A 10,000-nucleotide genomic window follows, 5' to 3' on the forward strand; every position below is an offset into this window, starting at 1 on the left:
CTTCCGAGATCAGACGAGATCGGGCGTTCTCAGGGTAGTGTGACCGTAAGCCATTGCAGAGCTCTCATCAAGACTACTTATGCAACTTCATCTATGTTGGGTTTCAGATAACAAACTAGTAATGTATAACAAGACCATGGTAATGGAAGCAAGAGGGGAAAAGCTTACAGCACCTGGTATTCCCAGGTGGTCTCCCATCCAAGTACTAACCAGGCCAAACCCTGCTTAGCTTCCGAGATCAAACGAGATCGGGCGTTCTCAGGGTAGTGTGACTGTAAGCCATTGCAGAGCTCTCATCAAGACTACTTATGCAACTTCATCTATGTTGGGTTTCAGATAACAAACTAGTAATGTATAACAAGACCATGGTAATGGAAGCAAGAGGGGAAAAGCTTACAGCACCTGGTATTCCCAGGTGGTCTCCCATCCAAGTACTAACCAGGCCAAACCCTGCTTAGCTTCCGAGATCAGACGAGATCGGGCGTTCTCAGGGTAGTGTGACCGTAAGCCATTGCAGAGCTCTCATCAAGACTACTTATGCAACTTCATCTATGTTGGGTTTCAGATAACAAACTAGTAATGTATAACAAGACCATGGTAATGGAAGCAAGAGGGGAAAAGCTTACAGCACCTGGTATTCCCAGGTGGTCTCCCATCCAAGTACTAACCAGGCCAAACCCTTCTTAGCTTCCGAGATCAGACGAGATCGGGCGTTCTCAGGGTAGTGTGACCGTAAGCCATTGCAGAGCTCTCATCAAGACTACTTATGCAACTTCATCTATGTTGGGTTTCAGATAACAAACTAGTAATGTATAACAAGACCATGGTAATGGAAGCAAGAGGGGAAAAGCTTACAGCACCTGGTATTCCCAGGTGGTCTCCCATCCAAATACTAACCAGGCCAAACCCTGCTTAGCTTCCGAGATCAGACGAGATCGGGCGTTCTCAGGGTAGTGTGACCGTAAGCCATTGCAGAGCTCTCATCAAGACTACTTATGCAACTTCATCTATGTTGGGTTTCAGATAACAAACTAGTAATGTATAACAAGACCATGGTAATGGAAGCAAGAGGGGAAAAGCTTACAGCACCTGGTATTCCCAGGTGGTCTCCCATCCAAGTACTAACCAGGCCAAACCCTGCTTAGCTTCCGAGATCAGACGAGATCGGGCGTTCTCAGGGTAGTGTGACCTTAAGCCATTGCAGAGCTCTCATCAAGACTACTTATGCAACTTCATCTATGTTGGGTTTCAGATAACAAACTAGTAATGTATAACAAGACCATGGTAATGGAAGCAAGAGGGGAAAAGCTTACAGCACCTGGTATTCCCAGGTGGTCTCCCATCCAAGTACTAACCAGGCCAAACCCTGCTTAGCTTCCGAGATCAGACGAGATCGGGCGTTCTCAGGGTAGTGTGACCGTAAGCCATTGCAGAGCTCTCATCAAGACTACTTATGCAACTTCATCTATGTTGGGTTTCAGATAACAAACTAGTAATGTATAACAAGACCATGGAAACGGAAGCAAGAGGGGAAAAGCTTACAGCACCTGGTATTCCCAGGTGGTCTCCCATCCAAGTACTAACCAGGCCAAACCCTGCTTAGCTTCCGAGATCAGACGAGATCGGGCGTTCTCAGGGTAGTGTGACCGTAAGCCATTGCAGAGCTCTCATCAAGACTACTTATGCAACTTCATCTATGTTGGGTTTCAGATAACAAACTAGTAATGTATAACAAGACCATGGTAATGGAAGCAAGAGGGGAAAAGCTTACAGCACCTGGTATTCCCAGGTGGTCTCCCATCCAAGTACTAACCAGGCCAAACCCTGCTTAGCTTCCGAGATCAGACGAGATCTGGCGTTCTCAGGGTAGTGTGACCGTAAGCCATTGCAGAGCTCTCATCAAGACTACTTATGCAACTTCATCTATGTTGGGTTTCAGATAACAAACTAGTAATGTATAACAAGACCATGGTAATGGAAGCAAGAGGGGAAAAGCTTACAGCACCTGGTATTCCCAGGTGGTCTCCCATCCAAGTACTAACCAGGCCAAACCCTGCTTAGCTTCCGAGATCAGACGAGATCGGGCGTTCTCAGGGTAGTGTGACCGTAAGCCATTGCAGAGCTCTCATCAAGACTACTTATGCAACTTCATCTATGTTGGGTTTCAGATAACAAACTAGTAATGTATAACAAGACCATGGTAATGGAAGCAAGATGGGAAAAGCTTACAGCACCTGCTATTCCCAGGTGGTCTCCCATCCAAGTACTAACCAGGCCAAACCCTGCTTAGCTTCCGAGATCAGACGAGATCGGGCGTTCTCAGGGTAGTGTGACCGTAAGCCGTTGCAGAGCTCTCATCAAGACTACTTATGCAACTTCATCTATGTTGGGTTTCAGATAACAAACTAGTAATGTATAACAAGACCATGGTAATGGAAGCAAGAGGGGAAAAGCTTACAGCACATGGTATTCCCAGGTGGTCTCCCATCCAAGTACTAACCAGGCCAAACCCTGCTTAGCTTCCGAGATCAGACGAGATCGGGCGTTCTCAGGGTAGTGTGACCGTAAGCCATTGCATAGCTCTCATCAAGACTACTTATGCAACTTCATCTATGTTGGGTTTCAGATAACAAACTAGTAATGTATAACAAGACCATGGTAATGGAAGCAAGAGGGGAAAAGCTTACAGCACCTGGTATTCCCAGGTGGTCTCCCATCCAAGTACTAACCAGGCCAAACCCTGCTTAGCTTCCGAGATCAGACGAGATCGGGCGTTCTCAGGGTAGTGTGACCGTAAGCCATTGCAGAGCTCTCATCAAGACTACTTATGCAACTTCATCTATGTTGGGTTTCAGATAACAAACTAGTAATGTATAACAAGACCATGGTAATGGAAGCAAGAGGGGAAAAGCTTACAGCACCTGGTATTCCCAGGTGGTCTCCCATCCAAGTACTAACCAGGCCAAACCCTGCTTAGCTTCCGAGATCAGACGAGATCGGGCGTTCTCAGGGTAGTGTGACCGTAAGCCATTGCAGAGCTCTCATCAAGACTACTTATGCAACTTCATCTATGTTGGGTTTCAGATAACAAACTAGTAATGTATAACAAGACCATGGTAATGGAAGCAAGAGGGGAAAAGCTTACAGCACCTGATATTCCCAGGTGGTCTCCCATCCAAGTACTAACCAGGCCAAACCCTGCTTAGCTTCCGAGATCAGACGAGATCGGGCGTTCTCAGGGTAGTGTGACCGTAAGCCATTGCAGAGCTCTCATCTATGTTGGGTTTCAGATAACAAACTAGTAATGTATAACAAGACCATGGTAATGGAAGCAAGAGGGGAAAAGCTTACAGCACCTGGTATTCCCAGGTGGTCTCCCATCCAAGTACTAACCAGGCCAAACCCTGCTTAGCTTCCGAGATCAGACGAGATCGGGCGTTCTCAGGGTAGTGTGACCGTAAGCCATTGCAGAGCTCTCATCAAGACTACTTATGCAACTTCATCTATGTTGGGTTTCAGATAACAAACTAGTAATGTATAACAAGACCATGGTAATGGAAGCAAGAGGGGAAAAGCTTACAGCACCTGGTATTCCCAGGTGGTCTCCCATCCAAGTACTAACCAGGCCAAACCCTGCTTAGCTTCCGAGATCAGACGAGATCGGGCGTTCTCAGGGTAGTGTGACCGTAAGCCATTGCAGAGCTCTCATCAAGACTACTTATGCAACTTCATCTATGTTGGGTTTCAGATAACAAACTAGTAATGTATAACAAGACCATGGTAATGGAAGCAAGAGGGGAAAAGCTTACAGCACCTGGTATTCCCAGGTGGTCTCCCATCCAAGTACTAACCAGGCCAAACCCTGCTTAGCTTCCGAGATCAGACGAGATCGGGCGTTCTCAGGGTAGTGTGACCGCAAGCCATGGCAGAGCTCTCATCAAGACTACTTATGCAACTTCATCTATGTTGGGTTTCAGATAACAAACTAGTAATGTATAACAAGACCATGGTAATGGAAGCAAGAGGGGAAAAGCTTACAGCACCTGGTATTCCCAGGTGGTCTCCCATCCAAGTACTAACCAGGCCAAACCCTGCTTAGCTTCCGAGATCAGACGAGATCGGGCGTTCTCAGGGTAGTGTGACCGTAAGCCATTGCAGAGCTCTCATCAAGACTACTTATGCAACTTCATCTATGTTGGGTTTCAGATAACAAACTAGTAATGTATAACAAGACCATGGTAATGGAAGCAAGAGGGGAAAAGCTTACAGCACCTGGTATTCCCAGGTGGTCTCCCATCCAAGTACTAACCAGGCCAAACCCTGCTTAGCTTCCGAGATCAGACGAGATCGGGCGTTCTCAGGGTAGTGTGACCGTAAGCCATTGCAGAGCTCTCATCAAGACTACTTATGCAACTTCATCTATGTTGGGTTTCAGATAACAAACTAGTAATGTATAACAAGACCATGGTAATGGAAGCAAGAGGGGAAAAGCTTACAGCACCTGGTATTCCCAGGTGGTCTTACATCCAAGTACTAACCAGGCCAAACCCTGCTTAGCTTCCGAGATCAGACGAGATCGGGCGTTCTCAGGGTAGTGTGACCGTAAGCCATAGCAGAGCTCTCATCAAGACTACTTATGCAACTTCATCTATGTTGGGTTTCAGATAACAAACTAGTAATGTATAACAAGACCATGGTAATGGAAGCAAGAGGGGAAAAGCTTACAGCACCTGGTATTCCCAGGTGGTCTCCCATCCAAGTACTAACCAGGCCAAACCCTGCTTAGCTTCCGAGATCAGACGAGATCGGGCGTTCTCAGGGTAGTGTGACCCTAAGCCATTGCAGAGCTCTCATCAAGACTACTTATGCAACTTCATCTATGTTGGGTTTCAGATAACAAACTAGTAATGTATAACAAGACCATGGTAATGGAAGCAAGAGGGGAAAAGCTTACAGCACCTGGTATTCCCAGGTGGTCTCCCATCCAAGTACTAACCAGGCCAAACCCTGCTTAGCTTCCGAGATCAGACGAGATCGGGCGTTCTCAGGGTAGTGTGACCGTAAGCCATTGCAGAGCTCTCATCAAGACTACTTATGCAACTTCATCTATGTTGGGTTTCAGATAACAAACTAGTAATGTATAACAAGACCATGGTAATGGAAGCAAGAGGGGAAAAGCTTACAGCACCTGGTATTCCCAGGTGGTCTCCCATCCAAGTACTAACCAGGCCAAACCCTGCTTAGCTTCCGAGATCAGACGAGATCGGGCGTTCTCAGGGTAGTGTGACCGTAAGCCATTGGAGAGCTCTCATCAAGACTACTTATGCAACTTCATCTATGTTGGGTTTCAGATAACAAACTAGTAATGTATAACAAGACCATGGTAATGGAAGCAAGAGGGGAAAAGCTTACAGCACCTGGTATTCCCAGGTGGTCTCCCATCCAAGTACTAACCAGGCCAAACCCTGCTTAGCTTCCGAGATCAGACGAGATCGGGCGTTCTCAGGGTAGTGTGACCGTAAGCCATTGCAGAGCTCTCATCAAGACTACTTATGCAACTTCATCTATGTTGGGTTTCAGATAACAAACTAGTAATGTATAACAAGACCATGGTAATGGAAGCAAGAGGGGAAAAGCTTACAGCACCTGGTATTCCCAGGTGGTCTCCCATCCAAGTACTAACCAGGCCAAACCCTGCTTAGCTTCCGAGATCAGACGAGATCGGGCGTTCTCAGGGTAGTGTGACCGCAAGCCATTGCAGAGCTCTCATCAAGACTACTTATGCAACTTCATCTATGTTGGGTTTCAGATAACAAACTAGTAATGTATAACAAGACCATGGTAATGGAAGCAAGAGGGGAAAAGCTTACAGCACCTGGTATTCCCAGGTGGTCTCCCATCCAAGTACTAACCAGGCCAAACCCTGCTTAGCTTCCGAGATCAGACGAGATCGGGCGTTCTCAGGGTAGTGTGACCGTAAGCCATTGCAGAGCTCTCATCAAGACTACTTATGCAACTTCATCTATGTTGGGTTTCAGATAACAAACTAGTAATGTATAACAAGACCATGGTAATGGAAGCAAGAGGGGAAAAGCTTACAGCACCTGGTATTCCCAGGTGGTCTCCCATCCAAGTACTAACCAGGCCAAACCCTGCTTAGCTTCCGAGATCAGACGAGATCGGGCGTTCTCAGGGTAGTGTGACCGTAAGCCATTGCAGAGCTCTCATCAAGACTACTTATGCAACTTCATCTATGTTGGGTTTCAGATAACAAACTAGTAATGTATAACAAGACCATGGTAATGGAAGCAAGAGGGGAAAAGCTTACAGCACCTGGTATTCCCAGGTGGTCTCCCATCCAAGTACTAACCAGGCCAAACCCTGCTTAGCTTCCGAGATCAGACGAGATCGGGCGTTCTCAGGGTAGTGTGACCGTAAGCCATTGCAGAGCTCTCATCAAGACTACTTATGCAACTTCATCTATGTTGGGTTTCAGATAACAAACTAGTAATGTATAACAAGACCATGGTAATGGAAGCAAGAGGGGAAAAGCTTACAGCACCTGGTATTCCCAGGTGGTCTCCCATCCAAGTACTAACCAGGCCAAACCCTGCTTAGCTTCCGAGATCAGACGAGATCGGGCGTTCTCAGGGTAGTGTGACCGTAAGCCATTGCAGAGCTCTCATCAAGACTACTTATGCAACTTCATCTATGTTGGGTTTCAGATAACAAACTAGTAATGTATAACAAGACCATGGTAATGGAAGCAAGAGGGGAAAAGCTTACAGCACCTGGTATTCCCAGGTGGTCTCCCATCCAAGTACTAACCAGGCCAAACCCTGCTTAGCTTCCGAGATCAGACGAGATCGGGCGTTCTCAGGGTAGTGTGACCGTAAGCCATTGCAGAGCTCTCATCAAGACTACTTATGCAACTTCATCTATGTTGGGTTTCAGATAACAAACTAGTAATGTATAACAAGACCATGGTAATGGAAGCAAGAGGGGAAAAGCTTACAGCACCTGGTATTCCCAGGTGGTCTCCCATCCAAGTACTAACCAGGCCAAACCCTGCTTAGCTTCCGAGATCAGACGAGATCGGGCGTTCTCAGGGTAGTGTGACCGTAAGCCATTGCAGAGCTCTCATCAAGACTACTTATGCAACTTCATCTATGTTGGGTTTCAGATAACAAACTAGTAATGTATAACAAGACCATGGTAATGGAAGCAAGAGGGGAAAAGCTTACAGCACCTGGTATTCCCAGGTGGTCTCCCATCCAAGTACTAACCAGGCCAAACCCTGCTTAGCTTCCGAGATCAGACGAGATCGGGTGTTCTCAGGGTAGTGTGACCGTAAGCCATTGCAGAGCTCTCATCAAGACTACTTATGCAACTTCATCTATGTTGGGTTTCAGATAACAAACTAGTAATGTATAACAAGACCATGGTAATGGAAGCAAGAGGGGAAAAGCTTACAGCACCTGGTATTCCCAGGTGGTCTCCCATCCAAGTACTAACCAGGCCAAACCCTGCTTAGCTTCCGAGATCAGACGAGATCGGGCGTTCTCAGGGTAGTGTGACCGTAAGCCATTACAGAGCTCTCATCAAGACTACTTATGCAACTTCATCTATGTTGGGTTTCAGATAACAAACTAGTAATGTATAACAAGACCATGGTAATGGAAGCAAGAGGGGAAAAGCTTACAGCACCTGGTATTCCCAGGTGGTCTCCCATCCAAGTACTAACCAGGCCAAACCCTGCTTAGCTTCCGAGATCAGACGAGATCGGGCGTTCTCAGGGTAGTGTGACCGTAATCCATTGCAGAGCTCTCATCAAGACTACTTATGCAACTTCATCTATGTTGGGTTTCAGATAACAAACTAGTAATGTATAACAAGACCATGGTAATGGAAGCAAGAGGGGAAAAGCTTACAGCACCTGGTATTCCCAATTGGTCTCCCATCCAAGTACTAACCAGGCCAAACCCTGCTTAGCTTCCGAGATCAGACGAGATCGGGCGTTCTCAGGGTAGTGTGACCGTAAGCCATTGCAGAGCTCTCATCAAGACTACTTATGCAACTTCATCTATGTTGGGTTTCAGATAACAAACTAGTAATGTATAACAAGACCATGGTAATGGAAGCAAGAGGGGAAAAGCTTACAGCACCTGGTATTCCCAGGTGGTCTCCCATCCAAGTACTAACCAGGCCAAACCCTGCTTAGCTTCCGAGATCAGACGAGATCGGGCGTTCTCAGGGTAGTGTGACCGTAAGCCATTGCAGAGCTCTCATCAAGACTACTTATGCAACTTCATCTATGTTGGGTTTCAGATAACAAACTAGTAATGTATAACAAGACCATGGTAATGGAAGCAAGAGGGGAAAAGCTTACAGCACCTGGTATTCCCAGGTGGTCTCCCATCCAAGTACTAACCAGGCCAAACCCTGCTTAGCTTCCGAGATCAGACGAGATCGGGCGTTCTCAGGGTAGTGTGACCGTAAGCCATTGCAGAGCTCTCATCAAGACTACTTATGCAACTTCATCTATGTTGGGTTTCAGATAACAAACTAGTAATGTATAACGAGACCATGGTAATGGAAGCAAGAGGGGAAAAAATTACAGCACCTGGTATTCCCAGGTGGTCTCCCATCCAAGTACTAACCAGGCCAAACCCTGCTTAGCTTCCGAGATCAGACGAGATCGGGCGTTCTCAGGGTAGTGTGACCGTAAGCCATTGCAAAGCTCTCATCAAGACTACTTATGCAACTTCATCTATGTTGGGTTTCAGATAACAAACTAGTAATGTATAACAAGACCATGGTAATGGAAGCAAGAGGGGAAAAGCTTACAGCACCTGGTATTCCCAGGTGGTCTCCCATCCAAGTACTAACCAGGCCAAACCCTGCTTAGCTTCCGAGAATAGACGAGATCGGGCGTTCTCAGGGTAGTGTGACCGTAAGCCATTGCAGAGCTCTCATCAAGACTACTTATGCAACTTCATCTATGTTGGGTTTCAGATAACAAACTAGTAATGTATAACAAGACCATGGTAATGGAAGCAAGAGGGGAAAAGCTTACAGCACCTGGTATTCCCAGGTGGTCTCCCATCCAAGTACTAACCAGGCCAAACCCTGCTTAGCTTCCGAGATCAGACGAGATCGGGCGTTCTCAGGGTAGTGTGACCGTAAGCCATTGCAGAGCTCTCATCAAGACTACTTATGCAACTTCATCTATGTTGGGTTTCAGATAACAAACTAGTAATGTATAACAAGACCATGGTAATGGAAGCAAGAGGGGAAAAGCTTACAGCACCTGGTATTCCCAATTGGTCTCCCATCCAAGTACTAACCAGGCCAAACCCTGCTTAGCTTCCGAGATCAGACGAGATCGGGCGTTCTCAGGGTAGTGTGACCGTAAGCCGTTGCAGAGCTCTCATCAAGACTACTTATGCAACTTCATCTATGTTGGGTTTCAGATAACAAACTAGTAATGTATAACAAGACCATGGTAATGGAAGCAAGAGGGGAAAAGCTTACAGCACCTGGTATTCCCAGGTGGTCTCCCATCCAAGTACTAACCAGGCCAAACCCTGCTTAGCTTCCGAGATCAGACGAGATCGGGCGTTCTCAGGGTAGTGTGACCGTAAGCCATTGCAGAGCTCTCATCAAGACTACTTATGCAACTTCATCTATGTTGGGTTTCAGATAACAAACTAGTAATGTATAACGAGACCATGGTAATGGAAGCAAGAGGGGAAAAAATTACAGCACCTGGTATTCCCAGGTGGTCTCCCATCCAAGTACTAACCAGGCCAAACCCTGCTTAGCTTCCGAGATCAGACGAGATCGGGCGTTCTCAGGGTAGTGTGACCGTAAGCCATTGCAAAGCTCTCATCAAGACTACTTATGCAACTTCATCTATGTTGGGTTTCAGATAACAAACTAGTAATGTATAACAAGACCATGGTAATGGAAGCAAGAGGGGAAAAGCTTACAGCACCTG

The 10,000-nt window shown here is 46.5% G+C and overlaps 1 protein-coding gene and 45 non-coding genes across 47 annotated transcripts in view; 1 reads left to right on the forward strand and 45 right to left on the reverse strand.

The window, feature by feature from the left end:
* Nucleotides 1-51, reverse strand: part of LOC125795540 (5S ribosomal RNA) — a 119-nt gene extending 68 nt beyond the window's left edge. The window contains exon 1 of the ribosomal RNA XR_007434532.1: nt 1-51. This exon is cut by the window's left edge and continues 68 nt beyond it. This is a non-coding gene — a ribosomal RNA (5S ribosomal RNA).
* Nucleotides 1-10,000, forward strand: part of LOC125795261 (syncytin-A-like) — a 170,873-nt gene that overhangs the window by 73,008 nt on the left and 87,865 nt on the right. The window lies entirely within an intron of this gene.
* Nucleotides 162-280, reverse strand: LOC125795772 (5S ribosomal RNA). Its single transcript, XR_007434764.1, has one exon. It is a non-coding gene; the product is annotated as a 5S ribosomal RNA (ribosomal RNA).
* On the reverse strand, nt 391-509 carry LOC125795541 (5S ribosomal RNA). The gene has a single exon (XR_007434533.1). It is a non-coding gene; the product is annotated as a 5S ribosomal RNA (ribosomal RNA).
* On the reverse strand, nt 620-738 carry LOC125796061 (5S ribosomal RNA). The gene has a single exon (XR_007435053.1). It is a non-coding gene; the product is annotated as a 5S ribosomal RNA (ribosomal RNA).
* LOC125795953 (5S ribosomal RNA) lies at nt 849-967 on the reverse strand. The gene has a single exon (XR_007434945.1). It is a non-coding gene; the product is annotated as a 5S ribosomal RNA (ribosomal RNA).
* Nucleotides 1,078-1,196, reverse strand: LOC125796178 (5S ribosomal RNA). Its single transcript, XR_007435170.1, has one exon. It is a non-coding gene; the product is annotated as a 5S ribosomal RNA (ribosomal RNA).
* LOC125795542 (5S ribosomal RNA) lies at nt 1,307-1,425 on the reverse strand. The gene has a single exon (XR_007434534.1). It is a non-coding gene; the product is annotated as a 5S ribosomal RNA (ribosomal RNA).
* Nucleotides 1,536-1,654, reverse strand: LOC125795544 (5S ribosomal RNA). The gene has a single exon (XR_007434536.1). It is a non-coding gene; the product is annotated as a 5S ribosomal RNA (ribosomal RNA).
* Nucleotides 1,765-1,883, reverse strand: LOC125796067 (5S ribosomal RNA). Its single transcript, XR_007435059.1, has one exon. It is a non-coding gene; the product is annotated as a 5S ribosomal RNA (ribosomal RNA).
* On the reverse strand, nt 1,994-2,112 carry LOC125795545 (5S ribosomal RNA). Its single transcript, XR_007434537.1, has one exon. It is a non-coding gene; the product is annotated as a 5S ribosomal RNA (ribosomal RNA).
* Nucleotides 2,223-2,341, reverse strand: LOC125795973 (5S ribosomal RNA). Its single transcript, XR_007434965.1, has one exon. It is a non-coding gene; the product is annotated as a 5S ribosomal RNA (ribosomal RNA).
* LOC125796131 (5S ribosomal RNA) lies at nt 2,452-2,570 on the reverse strand. The gene has a single exon (XR_007435123.1). It is a non-coding gene; the product is annotated as a 5S ribosomal RNA (ribosomal RNA).
* On the reverse strand, nt 2,681-2,799 carry LOC125795546 (5S ribosomal RNA). Its single transcript, XR_007434538.1, has one exon. It is a non-coding gene; the product is annotated as a 5S ribosomal RNA (ribosomal RNA).
* Nucleotides 2,910-3,028, reverse strand: LOC125795547 (5S ribosomal RNA). The gene has a single exon (XR_007434539.1). It is a non-coding gene; the product is annotated as a 5S ribosomal RNA (ribosomal RNA).
* Nucleotides 3,139-3,257, reverse strand: LOC125795809 (5S ribosomal RNA). The gene has a single exon (XR_007434801.1). It is a non-coding gene; the product is annotated as a 5S ribosomal RNA (ribosomal RNA).
* Nucleotides 3,345-3,463, reverse strand: LOC125795548 (5S ribosomal RNA). The gene has a single exon (XR_007434540.1). It is a non-coding gene; the product is annotated as a 5S ribosomal RNA (ribosomal RNA).
* LOC125795550 (5S ribosomal RNA) lies at nt 3,574-3,692 on the reverse strand. The gene has a single exon (XR_007434542.1). It is a non-coding gene; the product is annotated as a 5S ribosomal RNA (ribosomal RNA).
* LOC125795822 (5S ribosomal RNA) lies at nt 3,803-3,921 on the reverse strand. Its single transcript, XR_007434814.1, has one exon. It is a non-coding gene; the product is annotated as a 5S ribosomal RNA (ribosomal RNA).
* LOC125795551 (5S ribosomal RNA) lies at nt 4,032-4,150 on the reverse strand. Its single transcript, XR_007434543.1, has one exon. It is a non-coding gene; the product is annotated as a 5S ribosomal RNA (ribosomal RNA).
* Nucleotides 4,261-4,379, reverse strand: LOC125795552 (5S ribosomal RNA). Its single transcript, XR_007434544.1, has one exon. It is a non-coding gene; the product is annotated as a 5S ribosomal RNA (ribosomal RNA).
* On the reverse strand, nt 4,490-4,608 carry LOC125796296 (5S ribosomal RNA). Its single transcript, XR_007435288.1, has one exon. It is a non-coding gene; the product is annotated as a 5S ribosomal RNA (ribosomal RNA).
* LOC125795971 (5S ribosomal RNA) lies at nt 4,719-4,837 on the reverse strand. Its single transcript, XR_007434963.1, has one exon. It is a non-coding gene; the product is annotated as a 5S ribosomal RNA (ribosomal RNA).
* Nucleotides 4,948-5,066, reverse strand: LOC125795553 (5S ribosomal RNA). Its single transcript, XR_007434545.1, has one exon. It is a non-coding gene; the product is annotated as a 5S ribosomal RNA (ribosomal RNA).
* On the reverse strand, nt 5,177-5,295 carry LOC125795554 (5S ribosomal RNA). The gene has a single exon (XR_007434546.1). It is a non-coding gene; the product is annotated as a 5S ribosomal RNA (ribosomal RNA).
* On the reverse strand, nt 5,406-5,524 carry LOC125795555 (5S ribosomal RNA). Its single transcript, XR_007434547.1, has one exon. It is a non-coding gene; the product is annotated as a 5S ribosomal RNA (ribosomal RNA).
* Nucleotides 5,635-5,753, reverse strand: LOC125795823 (5S ribosomal RNA). Its single transcript, XR_007434815.1, has one exon. It is a non-coding gene; the product is annotated as a 5S ribosomal RNA (ribosomal RNA).
* LOC125795556 (5S ribosomal RNA) lies at nt 5,864-5,982 on the reverse strand. The gene has a single exon (XR_007434548.1). It is a non-coding gene; the product is annotated as a 5S ribosomal RNA (ribosomal RNA).
* LOC125795557 (5S ribosomal RNA) lies at nt 6,093-6,211 on the reverse strand. The gene has a single exon (XR_007434549.1). It is a non-coding gene; the product is annotated as a 5S ribosomal RNA (ribosomal RNA).
* Nucleotides 6,322-6,440, reverse strand: LOC125795558 (5S ribosomal RNA). The gene has a single exon (XR_007434550.1). It is a non-coding gene; the product is annotated as a 5S ribosomal RNA (ribosomal RNA).
* LOC125795559 (5S ribosomal RNA) lies at nt 6,551-6,669 on the reverse strand. Its single transcript, XR_007434551.1, has one exon. It is a non-coding gene; the product is annotated as a 5S ribosomal RNA (ribosomal RNA).
* On the reverse strand, nt 6,780-6,898 carry LOC125795561 (5S ribosomal RNA). Its single transcript, XR_007434553.1, has one exon. It is a non-coding gene; the product is annotated as a 5S ribosomal RNA (ribosomal RNA).
* Nucleotides 7,009-7,127, reverse strand: LOC125795562 (5S ribosomal RNA). The gene has a single exon (XR_007434554.1). It is a non-coding gene; the product is annotated as a 5S ribosomal RNA (ribosomal RNA).
* On the reverse strand, nt 7,238-7,356 carry LOC125795320 (5S ribosomal RNA). Its single transcript, XR_007434312.1, has one exon. It is a non-coding gene; the product is annotated as a 5S ribosomal RNA (ribosomal RNA).
* LOC125795563 (5S ribosomal RNA) lies at nt 7,467-7,585 on the reverse strand. Its single transcript, XR_007434555.1, has one exon. It is a non-coding gene; the product is annotated as a 5S ribosomal RNA (ribosomal RNA).
* On the reverse strand, nt 7,696-7,814 carry LOC125795923 (5S ribosomal RNA). The gene has a single exon (XR_007434915.1). It is a non-coding gene; the product is annotated as a 5S ribosomal RNA (ribosomal RNA).
* Nucleotides 7,925-8,043, reverse strand: LOC125795950 (5S ribosomal RNA). Its single transcript, XR_007434942.1, has one exon. It is a non-coding gene; the product is annotated as a 5S ribosomal RNA (ribosomal RNA).
* LOC125795564 (5S ribosomal RNA) lies at nt 8,154-8,272 on the reverse strand. Its single transcript, XR_007434556.1, has one exon. It is a non-coding gene; the product is annotated as a 5S ribosomal RNA (ribosomal RNA).
* LOC125795565 (5S ribosomal RNA) lies at nt 8,383-8,501 on the reverse strand. The gene has a single exon (XR_007434557.1). It is a non-coding gene; the product is annotated as a 5S ribosomal RNA (ribosomal RNA).
* On the reverse strand, nt 8,612-8,730 carry LOC125796071 (5S ribosomal RNA). The gene has a single exon (XR_007435063.1). It is a non-coding gene; the product is annotated as a 5S ribosomal RNA (ribosomal RNA).
* LOC125796291 (5S ribosomal RNA) lies at nt 8,841-8,959 on the reverse strand. The gene has a single exon (XR_007435283.1). It is a non-coding gene; the product is annotated as a 5S ribosomal RNA (ribosomal RNA).
* Nucleotides 9,070-9,188, reverse strand: LOC125795566 (5S ribosomal RNA). The gene has a single exon (XR_007434558.1). It is a non-coding gene; the product is annotated as a 5S ribosomal RNA (ribosomal RNA).
* On the reverse strand, nt 9,299-9,417 carry LOC125795951 (5S ribosomal RNA). The gene has a single exon (XR_007434943.1). It is a non-coding gene; the product is annotated as a 5S ribosomal RNA (ribosomal RNA).
* On the reverse strand, nt 9,528-9,646 carry LOC125795567 (5S ribosomal RNA). Its single transcript, XR_007434559.1, has one exon. It is a non-coding gene; the product is annotated as a 5S ribosomal RNA (ribosomal RNA).
* Nucleotides 9,757-9,875, reverse strand: LOC125796072 (5S ribosomal RNA). Its single transcript, XR_007435064.1, has one exon. It is a non-coding gene; the product is annotated as a 5S ribosomal RNA (ribosomal RNA).
* The window catches only part of LOC125795568 (5S ribosomal RNA), a 119-nt gene continuing 104 nt past the window's right edge, over nt 9,986-10,000 (reverse strand). The window contains exon 1 of the ribosomal RNA XR_007434560.1: nt 9,986-10,000. This exon is cut by the window's right edge and continues 104 nt beyond it. This is a non-coding gene — a ribosomal RNA (5S ribosomal RNA).

This window comes from Astyanax mexicanus, unplaced genomic scaffold (genome assembly GCF_023375975.1).
Source record: "Astyanax mexicanus isolate ESR-SI-001 unplaced genomic scaffold, AstMex3_surface scaffold_46, whole genome shotgun sequence".
Taxonomy (NCBI): Eukaryota; Metazoa; Chordata; class Actinopteri; order Characiformes; family Acestrorhamphidae; genus Astyanax; species Astyanax mexicanus.